Here is a 15,683-nt window from a genome sequence, read left to right on the forward strand (position 1 = left end):
CTGTATTGACTGCGGTCTGTAATCGAGCGGTTGAACTGTTTCTGTGTCCATGCATTGAATAAAGCAATACATCCTTGTAAAGTAGGCGTCCGTTCGTTGGAGTTCTTTGCTCCCCGAGTGTTGCTCCATCTCTAAACGTTGGCCTGGATCTTCATGGACGAATACTGCCCATCCCACGTGGAGCGTGTATCTCAGCCCGCGTGGAGTGCTGCAGTCCAATGAGGTATTCCGTGCTACATAGCAAGCCTTGGGCCTGTGTGATTGGGGGTCCGCTGCTGTCTGTCCACTCTGAAGCGCGCATCCGGGGCCGGCCGCTTTTCGACTACCAGCGACTGCAGGTCACACACACAGGCTGGTTGGAATGGCCTAGCATTATCCTGATCCGGAGGTGTAACTTGAAGCTGCGGGGCCCCAGTACAAAGTCTGGAACTGGGCCCCCAAACTATAAAGCGTCATTGATAGCATTGGTTTACAATGTGGGGAAGAGAGACTTTATGGGCCCCCTAGGGCTCCGGGCCCCCTGCACATACACCCATGACCCGAATACGTGGAGCATACAGACGCAGGCTGCCAGGATACGCTGTGCCTGCCCGATGTTTCCAACTTGGCTATTAGCGCAGCGGTAGGTACGAACTATAGAGTGCGGCTGCCATATGAACTGGTGTGTGTGTGTGTGTGTGTGTTTTGCTTCCAGTTGTACCTGTGCTGTGCACACTCTGGCAGACGCAGCTGCTCAGTGGATACAATGTTGCGAGCAGACGGGCTGAGTGTCAATCAAAGTGCTTGGGTGGTAGCAGCAGCCGCCGCCACAGCTGCGCTGCACCTCTTGCTCGTCGGTTTTGTTTTTCTGCTTTTGGAAACTGCTGTAGGAAAGGGGGTGCACCGGTCCTGGAGGTACTGCAATACCAGGTCAATGCGTGGAGTGGACAGAGCAAGCTCTTTTTCCAGCTCCCTGTTCTAAAAATCCATTTAATATATGGTCCCCAGATAGGGGACGTATCAGATATTAAACTGATAAGAACAGATACTACACTTGATCTTAGCCAAAAGGCCGAGAAGCGATAACCCGAAATGGGTTTCACCTGTAGCCCGGCCCGCCCAACTCCACTTCCAAGGCTTGAGGCAACACGCTCAGCCAGCACTCTGGGCGCACCCACAATGCACCCAGGCAGCTGGGAGAGCTATTAAAACTTTCCATAGCCCCGCCCCACGCCTTCTCAACCGCGCCCAGCCTCACACCCTCAGTCCTTCCTCTTGCACCGTGCTCACGCATCCTAGGCTTGCAGAGCCTGCTGCTGCTGCTACTGCAGGACTCGTCAGCTCCCTACAAAGGATGGTTAAGCCGGCGATGACACTAGAAGCAAGCACTAGTTTGTCTCTGAAGGTGCGTCGGTCGGTCGGTTGGAGGGATCTCTTCGGCCGGCCGCATTTCCAGTGGGGACGGATGGAAACTTTTAACCTAAAATAAGGGAAATTGGCTTCGGCCCCATAGGGCTTTATTGCCTTCCCCTGGGCCAGCATTAGTAGACCCTAGTAAGGAGAATATTAGAGCGGCATGGTCATCCGAAGAACTTAAAAACATACAGCAGGCCTTTTTTGCCCGCCCGCCATACATACATACATACATAACTACAGATTTTATATTTTTTTTTACATATATACATTATATATACACACACACACACACACACACACACACACACACACACACACACACACACACACACACACACACACACAATCTTAAATCTATCTTTAATCTATATCTACAAAATCTGTAATTTAGAAATAATCCATATCTATATTCTACATAATTAATAAAGATAGATAGATAGATAGATAGATAGATAGATAGATAGATAGATAGATAGACTCACTCACATACATGCATACATACATACATACTGTATGCAATTGAGCCAGGTGTTTGGAAGGCTGACGATGTCACTCCTTTGTGATGTCATCAATTTAGAAGCATTAATACCGGGCTTGGCAGCCATTTCAGTCAGTCTCTGCTGCAGCTGGGAGACGGGAGATGGTCTTTATTTCCACCAAGAAGCTGCAGAACTACCGGTAACTGCATCATTTTTATTTTATTCAATATAGGTTTTATTGGTTTCATGGAGGGGGGGAAACTTTTGCCTTATCTCAAAGCAATGTAAAATTAACTTTGACAATGAAACTTAATAAATCAATTTCGAGTTGAACTATATCATGTTTGTCTGTGATATTTTATAAGGTCTACAAACAGGGGAATGAGGGGAGGGTAAGGGGGGGGTAGGTATCTATGACACGGGAGAAAGAAAAAATAAAACAAAAAGGGGGGGGGGGGCGGGCTCCGGAATTGTTGTTTCTCTTTACGATTGTGGTTTAAACGTGTTACTCACATGTCCCTGTCTGTAACCACTTGGTAAATAGGGGTGAGCTCCGGGCATCTATCCATATCGCCCAGGTGTGATACAATTTATCATAGCCTGACGGCTCATCTGGAAGCCTCATTCTCTCCATACGCTCTATTTCGTGGATCATTGCTATTTTTAGTGGAGTGCATTTTTTATGCAGCACACAAGGGGGAGACAGCGGCCTACCAAAATCGAGTTGGCTGCTGCTGTGGCTTTCTTTTTTTTAAAAAAAGGTAGGTTCCGTTCTTCCATGGTGAGGAATAGGCAGGGAGGTTCGGTTTTTGCCAGCTGGGGAATGCTTATAGGCAAGGCCTTATCCCTGGTGGTGCATGTAACGTCAGACCACGTTTCAGCATTCAGTCAGTCAGTGGCTGACAAACGAGCTCCATGCAAGTTTACATTAAACAGACACATTTCTTTCTTTACTGTATTGACTGCGGTCTGTAATCGAGCGGTTGAACTGTTTCTGTGTCCATGCATTGAATAAAGCAATACATCCTTGTAAAGTAGGCGTCCGTTCGTTGGAGTTCTTTGCTCCCCGAGTGTTGCTCCATCTCTAAACGTTGGCCTGGATCTTCATGGACGAATACTGCCCATCCCACGTGGAGCGTGTATCTCAGCCCGCGTGGAGTGCTGCAGTCCAATGAGGTATTCCGTGCTACATAGCAAGCCTTGGGCCTGTGTGATTGGGGGTCCGCTGCTGTCTGTCCACTCTGAAGCGCGCATCCGGGGCCGGCCGCTTTTCGACTACCAGCGACTGCAGGTCACACACACAGGCTGGTTGGAATGGCCTAGCATTATCCTGATCCGGAGGTGTAACTTGAAGCTGCGGGGCCCCAGTACAAAGTCTGGAACTGGGCCCCCAAACTATAAAGCGTCATTGATAGCATTGGTTTACAATGTGGGGAAGAGAGACTTTATGGGCCCCCTAGGGCTCCGGGCCCCCTGCACATACACCCATGACCCGAATATGTGGAGCATACAGACGCAGGCTGCCAGGATACGCTGTGCCTGCCCGATGTTTCCAACTTGGCTATTAGCGCAGCGGTAGGTACGAACTATAGAGTGCGGCTGCCATATGAACTGGTGTGTGTGTGTGTGTGTGTGTTTTGCTTCCAGTTGTACCTGTGCTGTGCACACTCTGGCAGACGCAGCTGCTCAGTGGATACAATGTTGCGAGCAGACGGGCTGAGTGTCAATCAAAGTGCTTGGGTGGTAGCAGCAGCCGCCGCCACAGCTGCGCTGCACCTCTTGCTCGTCGGTTTTGTTTTTCTGCTTTTGGAAACTGCTGTAGGAAAGGGGGTGCACCGGTCCTGGAGGTACTGCAATACCAGGTCAATGCGTGGAGTGGACAGAGCAAGCTCTTTTTCCAGCTCCCTGTTCTAAAAATCCATTTAATATATGGTCCCCAGATAGGGGACGTATCAGATATTAAACTGATAAGAACAGATACTACACTTGATCTTAGCCAAAAGGCCGAGAAGCGATAACCCGAAATGGGTTTCACCTGTAGCCCGGCCCGCCCAACTCCACTTCCAAGGCTTGAGGCAACACGCTCAGCCAGCACTCTGGGCGCACCCACAATGCACCCAGGCAGCTGGGAGAGCTATTAAAACTTTCCATAGCCCCGCCCCACGCCTTCTCAACCGCGCCCAGCCTCACACCCTCAGTCCTTCCTCTTGCACCGTGCTCACGCATCCTAGGCTTGCAGAGCCTGCTGCTGCTGCTACTGCAGGACTCGTCAGCTCCCTACAAAGGATGGTTAAGCCGGCGATGACACTAGAAGCAAGCACTAGTTTGTCTCTGAAGGTGCGTCGGTCGGTCGGTTGGAGGGATCTCTTCGGCCGGCCGCATTTCCAGTGGGGACGGATGGAAACTTTTAACCTAAAATAAGGGAAATTGGCTTCGGCCCCATAGGGCTTTATTGCCTTCCCCTGGGCCAGCATTAGTAGACCCTAGTAAGGAGAATATTAGAGCGGCATGGTCATCCGAAGAACTTAAAAACATACAGCAGGCCTTTTTTGCCCGCCCGCCATACATACATACATACATAACTACAGATTTTATATTTTTTTTTACATATATACATTATATATACACACACACACACACACACACACACACACACACACACACACACACACACACACACACACACACACACAATCTTAAATCTATCTTTAATCTATATCTACAAAATCTGTAATTTAGAAATAATCCATATCTATATTCTACATAATTAATAAAGATAGATAGATAGATAGATAGATAGATAGATAGATAGATAGATAGACTCACTCACATACATGCATACATACATACATACTGTATGCAATTGAGCCAGGTGTTTGGAAGGCTGACGATGTCACTCCTTTGTGATGTCATCAATTTAGAAGCATTAATACCGGGCTTGGCAGCCATTTCAGTCAGTCTCTGCTGCAGCTGGGAGACGGGAGATGGTCTTTATTTCCACCAAGAAGCTGCAGAACTACCGGTAACTGCATCATTTTTATTTTATTCAATATAGGTTTTATTGGTTTCATGGAGGGGGGGAAACTTTTGCCTTATCTCAAAGCAATGTAAAATTAACTTTGACAATGAAACTTAATAAATCAATTTCGAGTTGAACTATATCATGTTTGTCTGTGATATTTTATAAGGTCTACAAACAGGGGAATGAGGGGAGGGTAAGGGGGGGGTAGGTATCTATGACACGGGAGAAAGAAAAAATAAAACAAAAAGGGGGGGGGGGGCGGGCTCCGGAATTGTTGTTTCTCTTTACGATTGTGGTTTAAACGTGTTACTCACATGTCCCTGTCTGTAACCACTTGGTAAATAGGGGTGAGCTCCGGGCATCTATCCATATCGCCCAGGTGTGATACAATTTATCATAGCCTGACGGCTCATCTGGAAGCCTCATTCTCTCCATACGCTCTATTTCGTGGATCATTGCTATTTTTAGTGGAGTGCATTTTTTATGCAGCACACAAGGGGGAGACAGCGGCCTACCAAAATCGAGTTGGCTGCTGCTGTGGCTTTCTTTTTTTAAAAAAAGGTAGGTTCCGTTCTTCCATGGTGAGGAATAGGCAGGGAGGTTCGGTTTTTGCCAGCTGGGGAATGCTTATAGGCAAGGCCTTATCCCTGGTGGTGCATGTAACGTCAGACCACGTTTCAGCATTCAGTCAGTCAGTGGCTGACAAACGAGCTCCATGCAAGTTTACATTAAACAGACACATTTCTTTCTTTACTGTATTGACTGCGGTCTGTAATCGAGCGGTTGAACTGTTTCTGTGTCCATGCATTGAATAAAGCAATACATCCTTGTAAAGTAGGCGTCCGTTCGTTGGAGTTCTTTGCTCCCCGAGTGTTGCTCCATCTCTAAACGTTGGCCTGGATCTTCATGGACGAATACTGCCCATCCCACGTGGAGCGTGTATCTCAGCCCGCGTGGAGTGCTGCAGTCCAATGAGGTATTCCGTGCTACATAGCAAGCCTTGGGCCTGTGTGATTGGGGGTCCGCTGCTGTCTGTCCACTCTGAAGCGCGCATCCGGGGCCGGCCGCTTTTCGACTACCAGCGACTGCAGGTCACACACACAGGCTGGTTGGAATGGCCTAGCATTATCCTGATCCGGAGGTGTAACTTGAAGCTGCGGGGCCCCAGTACAAAGTCTGGAACTGGGCCCCCAAACTATAAAGCGTCATTGATAGCATTGGTTTACAATGTGGGGAAGAGAGACTTTATGGGCCCCCTAGGGCTCCGGGCCCCCTGCACATACACCCATGACCCGAATACGTGGAGCATACAGACGCAGGCTGCCAGGATACGCTGTGCCTGCCCGATGTTTCCAACTTGGCTATTAGCGCAGCGGTAGGTACGAACTATAGAGTGCGGCTGCCATATGAACTGGTGTGTGTGTGTGTGTGTGTGTTTTGCTTCCAGTTGTACCTGTGCTGTGCACACTCTGGCAGACGCAGCTGCTCAGTGGATACAATGTTGCGAGCAGACGGGCTGAGTGTCAATCAAAGTGCTTGGGTGGTAGCAGCAGCCGCCGCCACAGCTGCGCTGCACCTCTTGCTCGTCGGTTTTGTTTTTCTGCTTTTGGAAACTGCTGTAGGAAAGGGGGTGCACCGGTCCTGGAGGTACTGCAATACCAGGTCAATGCGTGGAGTGGACAGAGCAAGCTCTTTTTCCAGCTCCCTGTTCTAAAAATCCATTTAATATATGGTCCCCAGATAGGGGACGTATCAGATATTAAACTGATAAGAACAGATACTACACTTGATCTTAGCCAAAAGGCCGAGAAGCGATAACCCGAAATGGGTTTCACCTGTAGCCCGGCCCGCCCAACTCCACTTCCAAGGCTTGAGGCAACACGCTCAGCCAGCACTCTGGGCGCACCCACAATGCACCCAGGCAGCTGGGAGAGCTATTAAAACTTTCCATAGCCCCGCCCCACGCCTTCTCAACCGCGCCCAGCCTCACACCCTCAGTCCTTCCTCTTGCACCGTGCTCACGCATCCTAGGCTTGCAGAGCCTGCTGCTGCTGCTACTGCAGGACTCGTCAGCTCCCTACAAAGGATGGTTAAGCCGGCGATGACACTAGAAGCAAGCACTAGTTTGTCTCTGAAGGTGCGTCGGTCGGTCGGTTGGAGGGATCTCTTCGGCCGGCCGCATTTCCAGTGGGGACGGATGGAAACTTTTAACCTAAAATAAGGGAAATTGGCTTCGGCCCCATAGGGCTTTATTGCCTTCCCCTGGGCCAGCATTAGTAGACCCTAGTAAGGAGAATATTAGAGCGGCATGGTCATCCGAAGAACTTAAAAACATACAGCAGGCCTTTTTTGCCCGCCCGCCATACATACATACATACATAACTACAGATTTTATATTTTTTTTTACATATATACATTATATATACACACACACACACACACACACACACACACACACACACACACACACACACACACACACACACACACACAATCTTAAATCTATCTTTAATCTATATCTACAAAATCTGTAATTTAGAAATAATCCATATCTATATTCTACATAATTAATAAAGATAGATAGATAGATAGATAGATAGATAGATAGATAGATAGATAGATAGACTCACTCACATACATGCATACATACATACATACTGTATGCAATTGAGCCAGGTGTTTGGAAGGCTGACGATGTCACTCCTTTGTGATGTCATCAATTTAGAAGCATTAATACCGGGCTTGGCAGCCATTTCAGTCAGTCTCTGCTGCAGCTGGGAGACGGGAGATGGTCTTTATTTCCACCAAGAAGCTGCAGAACTACCGGTAACTGCATCATTTTTATTTTATTCAATATAGGTTTTATTGGTTTCATGGAGGGGGGGAAACTTTTGCCTTATCTCAAAGCAATGTAAAATTAACTTTGACAATGAAACTTAATAAATCAATTTCGAGTTGAACTATATCATGTTTGTCTGTGATATTTTATAAGGTCTACAAACAGGGGAATGAGGGGAGGGTAAGGGGGGGGTAGGTATCTATGACACGGGAGAAAGAAAAAATAAAACAAAAAGGGGGGGGGGGGCGGGCTCCGGAATTGTTGTTTCTCTTTACGATTGTGGTTTAAACGTGTTACTCACATGTCCCTGTCTGTAACCACTTGGTAAATAGGGGTGAGCTCCGGGCATCTATCCATATCGCCCAGGTGTGATACAATTTATCATAGCCTGACGGCTCATCTGGAAGCCTCATTCTCTCCATACGCTCTATTTCGTGGATCATTGCTATTTTTAGTGGAGTGCATTTTTTATGCAGCACACAAGGGGGAGACAGCGGCCTACCAAAATCGAGTTGGCTGCTGCTGTGGCTTTCTTTTTTTTAAAAAAAGGTAGGTTCCGTTCTTCCATGGTGAGGAATAGGCAGGGAGGTTCGGTTTTTGCCAGCTGGGGAATGCTTATAGGCAAGGCCTTATCCCTGGTGGTGCATGTAACGTCAGACCACGTTTCAGCATTCAGTCAGTCAGTGGCTGACAAACGAGCTCCATGCAAGTTTACATTAAACAGACACATTTCTTTCTTTACTGTATTGACTGCGGTCTGTAATCGAGCGGTTGAACTGTTTCTGTGTCCATGCATTGAATAAAGCAATACATCCTTGTAAAGTAGGCGTCCGTTCGTTGGAGTTCTTTGCTCCCCGAGTGTTGCTCCATCTCTAAACGTTGGCCTGGATCTTCATGGACGAATACTGCCCATCCCACGTGGAGCGTGTATCTCAGCCCGCGTGGAGTGCTGCAGTCCAATGAGGTATTCCGTGCTACATAGCAAGCCTTGGGCCTGTGTGATTGGGGGTCCGCTGCTGTCTGTCCACTCTGAAGCGCGCATCCGGGGCCGGCCGCTTTTCGACTACCAGCGACTGCAGGTCACACACACAGGCTGGTTGGAATGGCCTAGCATTATCCTGATCCGGAGGTGTAACTTGAAGCTGCGGGGCCCCAGTACAAAGTCTGGAACTGGGCCCCCAAACTATAAAGCGTCATTGATAGCATTGGTTTACAATGTGGGGAAGAGAGACTTTATGGGCCCCCTAGGGCTCCGGGCCCCCTGCACATACACCCATGACCCGAATACGTGGAGCATACAGACGCAGGCTGCCAGGATACGCTGTGCCTGCCCGATGTTTCCAACTTGGCTATTAGCGCAGCGGTAGGTACGAACTATAGAGTGCGGCTGCCATATGAACTGGTGTGTGTGTGTGTGTGTGTGTTTTGCTTCCAGTTGTACCTGTGCTGTGCACACTCTGGCAGACGCAGCTGCTCAGTGGATACAATGTTGCGAGCAGACGGGCTGAGTGTCAATCAAAGTGCTTGGGTGGTAGCAGCAGCCGCCGCCACAGCTGCGCTGCACCTCTTGCTCGTCGGTTTTGTTTTTCTGCTTTTGGAAACTGCTGTAGGAAAGGGGGTGCACCGGTCCTGGAGGTACTGCAATACCAGGTCAATGCGTGGAGTGGACAGAGCAAGCTCTTTTTCCAGCTCCCTGTTCTAAAAATCCATTTAATATATGGTCCCCAGATAGGGGACGTATCAGATATTAAACTGATAAGAACAGATACTACACTTGATCTTAGCCAAAAGGCCGAGAAGCGATAACCCGAAATGGGTTTCACCTGTAGCCCGGCCCGCCCAACTCCACTTCCAAGGCTTGAGGCAACACGCTCAGCCAGCACTCTGGGCGCACCCACAATGCACCCAGGCAGCTGGGAGAGCTATTAAAACTTTCCATAGCCCCGCCCCACGCCTTCTCAACCGCGCCCAGCCTCACACCCTCAGTCCTTCCTCTTGCACCGTGCTCACGCATCCTAGGCTTGCAGAGCCTGCTGCTGCTGCTACTGCAGGACTCGTCAGCTCCCTACAAAGGATGGTTAAGCCGGCGATGACACTAGAAGCAAGCACTAGTTTGTCTCTGAAGGTGCGTCGGTCGGTCGGTTGGAGGGATCTCTTCGGCCGGCCGCATTTCCAGTGGGGACGGATGGAAACTTTTAACCTAAAATAAGGGAAATTGGCTTCGGCCCCATAGGGCTTTATTGCCTTCCCCTGGGCCAGCATTAGTAGACCCTAGTAAGGAGAATATTAGAGCGGCATGGTCATCCGAAGAACTTAAAAACATACAGCAGGCCTTTTTTTGCCCGCCCGCCATACATACATACATACATAACTACAGATTTTATATTTTTTTTTACATATATACATTATATATACACACACACACACACACACACACACACACACACACACACACACACACACACACACACACACACACACAATCTTAAATCTATCTTTAATCTATATCTACAAAATCTGTAATTTAGAAATAATCCATATCTATATTCTACATAATTAATAAAGATAGATAGATAGATAGATAGATAGATAGATAGATAGATAGACTCACTCACATACATGCATACATACATACATACTGTATGCAATTGAGCCAGGTGTTTGGAAGGCTGACGATGTCACTCCTTTGTGATGTCATCAATTTAGAAGCATTAATACCGGGCTTGGCAGCCATTTCAGTCAGTCTCTGCTGCAGCTGGGAGACGGGAGATGGTCTTTATTTCCACCAAGAAGCTGCAGAACTACCGGTAACTGCATCATTTTTATTTTATTCAATATAGGTTTTATTGGTTTCATGGAGGGGGGGAAACTTTTGCCTTATCTCAAAGCAATGTAAAATTAACTTTGACAATGAAACTTAATAAATCAATTTCGAGTTGAACTATATCATGTTTGTCTGTGATATTTTATAAGGTCTACAAACAGGGGAATGAGGGGAGGGTAAGGGGGGGGTAGGTATCTATGACACGGGAGAAAGAAAAAATAAAACAAAAAGGGGGGGGGGGGCGGGCTCCGGAATTGTTGTTTCTCTTTACGATTGTGGTTTAAACGTGTTACTCACATGTCCCTGTCTGTAACCACTTGGTAAATAGGGGTGAGCTCCGGGCATCTATCCATATCGCCCAGGTGTGATACAATTTATCATAGCCTGACGGCTCATCTGGAAGCCTCATTCTCTCCATACGCTCTATTTCGTGGATCATTGCTATTTTTAGTGGAGTGCATTTTTTATGCAGCACACAAGGGGGAGACAGCGGCCTACCAAAATCGAGTTGGCTGCTGCTGTGGCTTTCTTTTTTTTAAAAAAAGGTAGGTTCCGTTCTTCCATGGTGAGGAATAGGCAGGGAGGTTCGGTTTTTGCCAGCTGGGGAATGCTTATAGGCAAGGCCTTATCCCTGGTGGTGCATGTAACGTCAGACCACGTTTCAGCATTCAGTCAGTCAGTGGCTGACAAACGAGCTCCATGCAAGTTTACATTAAACAGACACATTTCTTTCTTTACTGTATTGACTGCGGTCTGTAATCGAGCGGTTGAACTGTTTCTGTGTCCATGCATTGAATAAAGCAATACATCCTTGTAAAGTAGGCGTCCGTTCGTTGGAGTTCTTTGCTCCCCGAGTGTTGCTCCATCTCTAAACGTTGGCCTGGATCTTCATGGACGAATACTGCCCATCCCACGTGGAGCGTGTATCTCAGCCCGCGTGGAGTGCTGCAGTCCAATGAGGTATTCCGTGCTACATAGCAAGCCTTGGGCCTGTGTGATTGGGGGTCCGCTGCTGTCTGTCCACTCTGAAGCGCGCATCCGGGGCCGGCCGCTTTTCGACTACCAGCGACTGCAGGTCACACACACAGGCTGGTTGGAATGGCCTAGCATTATCCTGATCCGGAGGTGTAATTGAAGCTGCGGGGCCCCAGTACAAAGTCTGGAACTGGGCCCCCAAACTATAAAGCGTCATTGATAGCATTGGTTTACAATGTGGGGAAGAGAGACTTTATGGGCCCCCTAGGGCTCCGGGCCCCCTGCACATACACCCATGACCCGAATACGTGGAGCATACAGACGCAGGCTGCCAGGATACGCTGTGCCTGCCCGATGTTTCCAACTTGGCTATTAGCGCAGCGGTAGGTACGAACTATAGAGTGCGGCTGCCATATGAACTGGTGTGTGTGTGTGTGTGTGTGTTTTGCTTCCAGTTGTACCTGTGCTGTGCACACTCTGGCAGACGCAGCTGCTCAGTGGATACAATGTTGCGAGCAGACGGGCTGAGTGTCAATCAAAGTGCTTGGGTGGTAGCAGCAGCCGCCGCCACAGCTGCGCTGCACCTCTTGCTCGTCGGTTTTGTTTTTCTGCTTTTGGAAACTGCTGTAGGAAAGGGGGTGCACCGGTCCTGGAGGTACTGCAATACCAGGTCAATGCGTGGAGTGGACAGAGCAAGCTCTTTTTCCAGCTCCCTGTTCTAAAAATCCATTTAATATATGGTCCCCAGATAGGGGACGTATCAGATATTAAACTGATAAGAACAGATACTACACTTGATCTTAGCCAAAAGGCCGAGAAGCGATAACCCGAAATGGGTTTCACCTGTAGCCCGGCCCGCCCAACTCCACTTCCAAGGCTTGAGGCAACACGCTCAGCCAGCACTCTGGGCGCACCCACAATGCACCCAGGCAGCTGGGAGAGCTATTAAAACTTTCCATAGCCCCGCCCCACGCCTTCTCAACCGCGCCCAGCCTCACACCCTCAGTCCTTCCTCTTGCACCGTGCTCACGCATCCTAGGCTTGCAGAGCCTGCTGCTGCTGCTACTGCAGGACTCGTCAGCTCCCTACAAAGGATGGTTAAGCCGGCGATGACACTAGAAGCAAGCACTAGTTTGTCTCTGAAGGTGCGTCGGTCGGTCGGTTGGAGGGATCTCTTCGGCCGGCCGCATTTCCAGTGGGGACGGATGGAAACTTTTAACCTAAAATAAGGGATTGGCTTCGGCCCCATAGGGCTTTATTGCCTTCCCCTGGGCCAGCATTAGTAGACCCTAGTAAGGAGAATATTAGAGCGGCATGGTCATCCGAAGAACTTAAAAACATACAGCAGGCCTTTTTTGCCCGCCCGCCATACATACATACATACATAACTACAGATTTTATATTTTTTTTTACATATATACATTATATATACACACACACACACACACACACACACACACACACACACACACACACACACACACACACACACACAATCTTAAATCTATCTTTAATCTATATCTACAAAATCTGTAATTTAGAAATAATCCATATCTATATTCTACATAATTATAATAGATAGATAGATAGATAGATAGATAGATAGATAGATAGATAGACTCACTCACATACATGCATACATACATACATACTGTATGCAATTGAGCCAGGTGTTTGGAAGGCTGACGATGTCACTCCTTTGTGATGTCATCAATTTAGAAGCATTAATACCGGGCTTGGCAGCCATTTCAGTCAGTCTCTGCTGCAGCTGGGAGACGGGAGATGGTCTTTATTTCCACCAAGAAGCTGCAGAACTACCGGTAACTGCATCATTTTTATTTTATTCAATATAGGTTTTATTGGTTTCATGGAGGGGGGGAAACTTTTGCCTTATCTCAAAGCAATGTAAAATTAACTTTGACAATGAAACTTAATAAATCAATTTCGAGTTGAACTATATCATGTTTGTCTGTGATATTTTATAAGGTCTACAAACAGGGGAATGAGGGGAGGGTAAGGGGGGGGTAGGTATCTATGACACGGGAGAAAGAAAAAATAAAACAAAAAGGGGGGGGGGGGCGGGCTCCGGAATTGTTGTTTCTCTTTACGATTGTGGTTTAAACGTGTTACTCACATGTCCCTGTCTGTAACCACTTGGTAAATAGGGGTGAGCTCCGGGCATCTATCCATATCGCCCAGGTGTGATACAATTTATCATAGCCTGACGGCTCATCTGGAAGCCTCATTCTCTCCATACGCTCTATTTCGTGGATCATTGCTATTTTTAGTGGAGTGCATTTTTTATGCAGCACACAAGGGGGAGACAGCGGCCTACCAAAATCGAGTTGGCTGCTGCTGTGGCTTTCTTTTTTTAAAAAAAAGGTAGGTTCCGTTCTTCCATGGTGAGGAATAGGCAGGGAGGTTCGGTTTTTGCCAGCTGGGGAATGCTTATAGGCAAGGCCTTATCCCTGGTGGTGCATGTAACGTCAGACCACGTTTCAGCATTCAGTCAGTCAGTGGCTGACAAACGAGCTCCATGCAAGTTTACATTAAACAGACACATTTCTTTCTTTACTGTATTGACTGCGGTCTGTAATCGAGCGGTTGAACTGTTTCTGTGTCCATGCATTGAATAAAGCAATACATCCTTGTAAAGTAGGCGTCCGTTCGTTGGAGTTCTTTGCTCCCCGAGTGTTGCTCCATCTCTAAACGTTGGCCTGGATCTTCATGGACGAATACTGCCCATCCCACGTGGAGCGTGTATCTCAGCCCGCGTGGAGTGCTGCAGTCCAATGAGGTATTCCGTGCTACATAGCAAGCCTTGGGCCTGTGTGATTGGGGGTCCGCTGCTGTCTGTCCACTCTGAAGCGCGCATCCGGGGCCGGCCGCTTTTCGACTACCAGCGACTGCAGGTCACACACACAGGCTGGTTGGAATGGCCTAGCATTATCCTGATCCGGAGGTGTAACTTGAAGCTGCGGGGCCCCAGTACAAAGTCTGGAACTGGGCCCCCAAACTATAAAGCGTCATTGATAGCATTGGTTTACAATGTGGGGAAGAGAGACTTTATGGGCCCCCTAGGGCTCCGGGCCCCCTGCACATACACCCATGACCCGAATACGTGGAGCATACAGACGCAGGCTGCCAGGATACGCTGTGCCTGCCCGATGTTTCCAACTTGGCTATTAGCGCAGCGGTAGGTACGAACTATAGAGTGCGGCTGCCATATGAACTGGTGTGTGTGTGTGTGTGTGTTTTGCTTCCAGTTGTACCTGTGCTGTGCACACTCTGGCAGACGCAGCTGCTCAGTGGATACAATGTTGCGAGCAGACGGGCTGAGTGTCAATCAAAGTGCTTGGGTGGTAGCAGCAGCCGCCGCCACAGCTGCGCTGCACCTCTTGCTCGTCGGTTTTGTTTTTCTGCTTTTGGAAACTGCTGTAGGAAAGGGGGTGCACCGGTCCTGGAGGTACTGCAATACCAGGTCAATGCGTGGAGTGGACAGAGCAAGCTCTTTTTCCAGCTCCCTGTTCTAAAAATCCATTTAATATATGGTCCCCAGATAGGGGACGTATCAGATATTAAACTGATAAGAACAGATACTACACTTGATCTTAGCCAAAAGGCCGAGAAGCGATAACCCGAAATGGGTTTCACCTGTAGCCCGGCCCGCCCAACTCCACTTCCAAGGCTTGAGGCAACACGCTCAGCCAGCACTCTGGGCGCACCCACAATGCACCCAGGCAGCTGGGAGAGCTATTAAAACTTTCCATAGCCCCGCCCCACGCCTTCTCAACCGCGCCCAGCCTCACACCCTCAGTCCTTCCTCTTGCACCGTGCTCACGCATCCTAGGCTTGCAGAGCCTGCTGCTGCTGCTACTGCAGGACTCGTCAGCTCCCTACAAAGGATGGTTAAGCCGGCGATGACACTAGAAGCAAGCACTAGTTTGTCTCTGAAGGTGCGTCGGTCGGTCGGTTGGAGGGATCTCTTCGGCCGGCCGCATTTCCAGTGGGGACGGATGGAAACTTTTAACCTAAAATAAGGGAAATTGGCTTCGGCCCCATAGGGCTTTATTGCCTTCCCCTGGGCCAGCATTAGTAGACCCTAGTAAGGAGAATATTAGAGCGGCATGGTCATCCGAAGAACTTAAA

At 48.5% G+C, this 15,683-nt stretch overlaps 6 non-coding genes across 6 annotated transcripts; all 6 read right to left on the reverse strand.

The window, feature by feature from the left end:
* Positions 1 to 872: 872 nt before the first annotated feature.
* On the reverse strand, positions 873 to 1,063 carry LOC136594262 (U2 spliceosomal RNA). The gene has a single exon (XR_010788543.1). It is a non-coding gene; the product is annotated as a U2 spliceosomal RNA (small nuclear RNA).
* A 2,636-nt stretch (positions 1,064 to 3,699) lies between these two features.
* Positions 3,700 to 3,890, reverse strand: LOC136594263 (U2 spliceosomal RNA). The gene has a single exon (XR_010788544.1). It is a non-coding gene; the product is annotated as a U2 spliceosomal RNA (small nuclear RNA).
* Positions 3,891 to 6,521: 2,631 nt separating this feature from the next.
* On the reverse strand, positions 6,522 to 6,712 carry LOC136594265 (U2 spliceosomal RNA). The gene has a single exon (XR_010788546.1). It is a non-coding gene; the product is annotated as a U2 spliceosomal RNA (small nuclear RNA).
* Positions 6,713 to 9,348: 2,636 nt separating this feature from the next.
* Positions 9,349 to 9,539, reverse strand: LOC136594266 (U2 spliceosomal RNA). Its single transcript, XR_010788547.1, has one exon. It is a non-coding gene; the product is annotated as a U2 spliceosomal RNA (small nuclear RNA).
* A 2,628-nt stretch (positions 9,540 to 12,167) lies between these two features.
* Positions 12,168 to 12,358, reverse strand: LOC136594267 (U2 spliceosomal RNA). The gene has a single exon (XR_010788549.1). It is a non-coding gene; the product is annotated as a U2 spliceosomal RNA (small nuclear RNA).
* A 2,620-nt stretch (positions 12,359 to 14,978) lies between these two features.
* LOC136594268 (U2 spliceosomal RNA) lies at positions 14,979 to 15,169 on the reverse strand. Its single transcript, XR_010788550.1, has one exon. It is a non-coding gene; the product is annotated as a U2 spliceosomal RNA (small nuclear RNA).
* Between the last annotated feature and the right edge of the window lie 514 nt (positions 15,170 to 15,683).

The sequence above is a fragment of the Eleutherodactylus coqui genome, unplaced genomic scaffold (assembly GCF_035609145.1).
Source record: "Eleutherodactylus coqui strain aEleCoq1 unplaced genomic scaffold, aEleCoq1.hap1 HAP1_SCAFFOLD_139, whole genome shotgun sequence".
Classification (NCBI taxonomy): domain Eukaryota; kingdom Metazoa; phylum Chordata; class Amphibia; order Anura; family Eleutherodactylidae; genus Eleutherodactylus; species Eleutherodactylus coqui.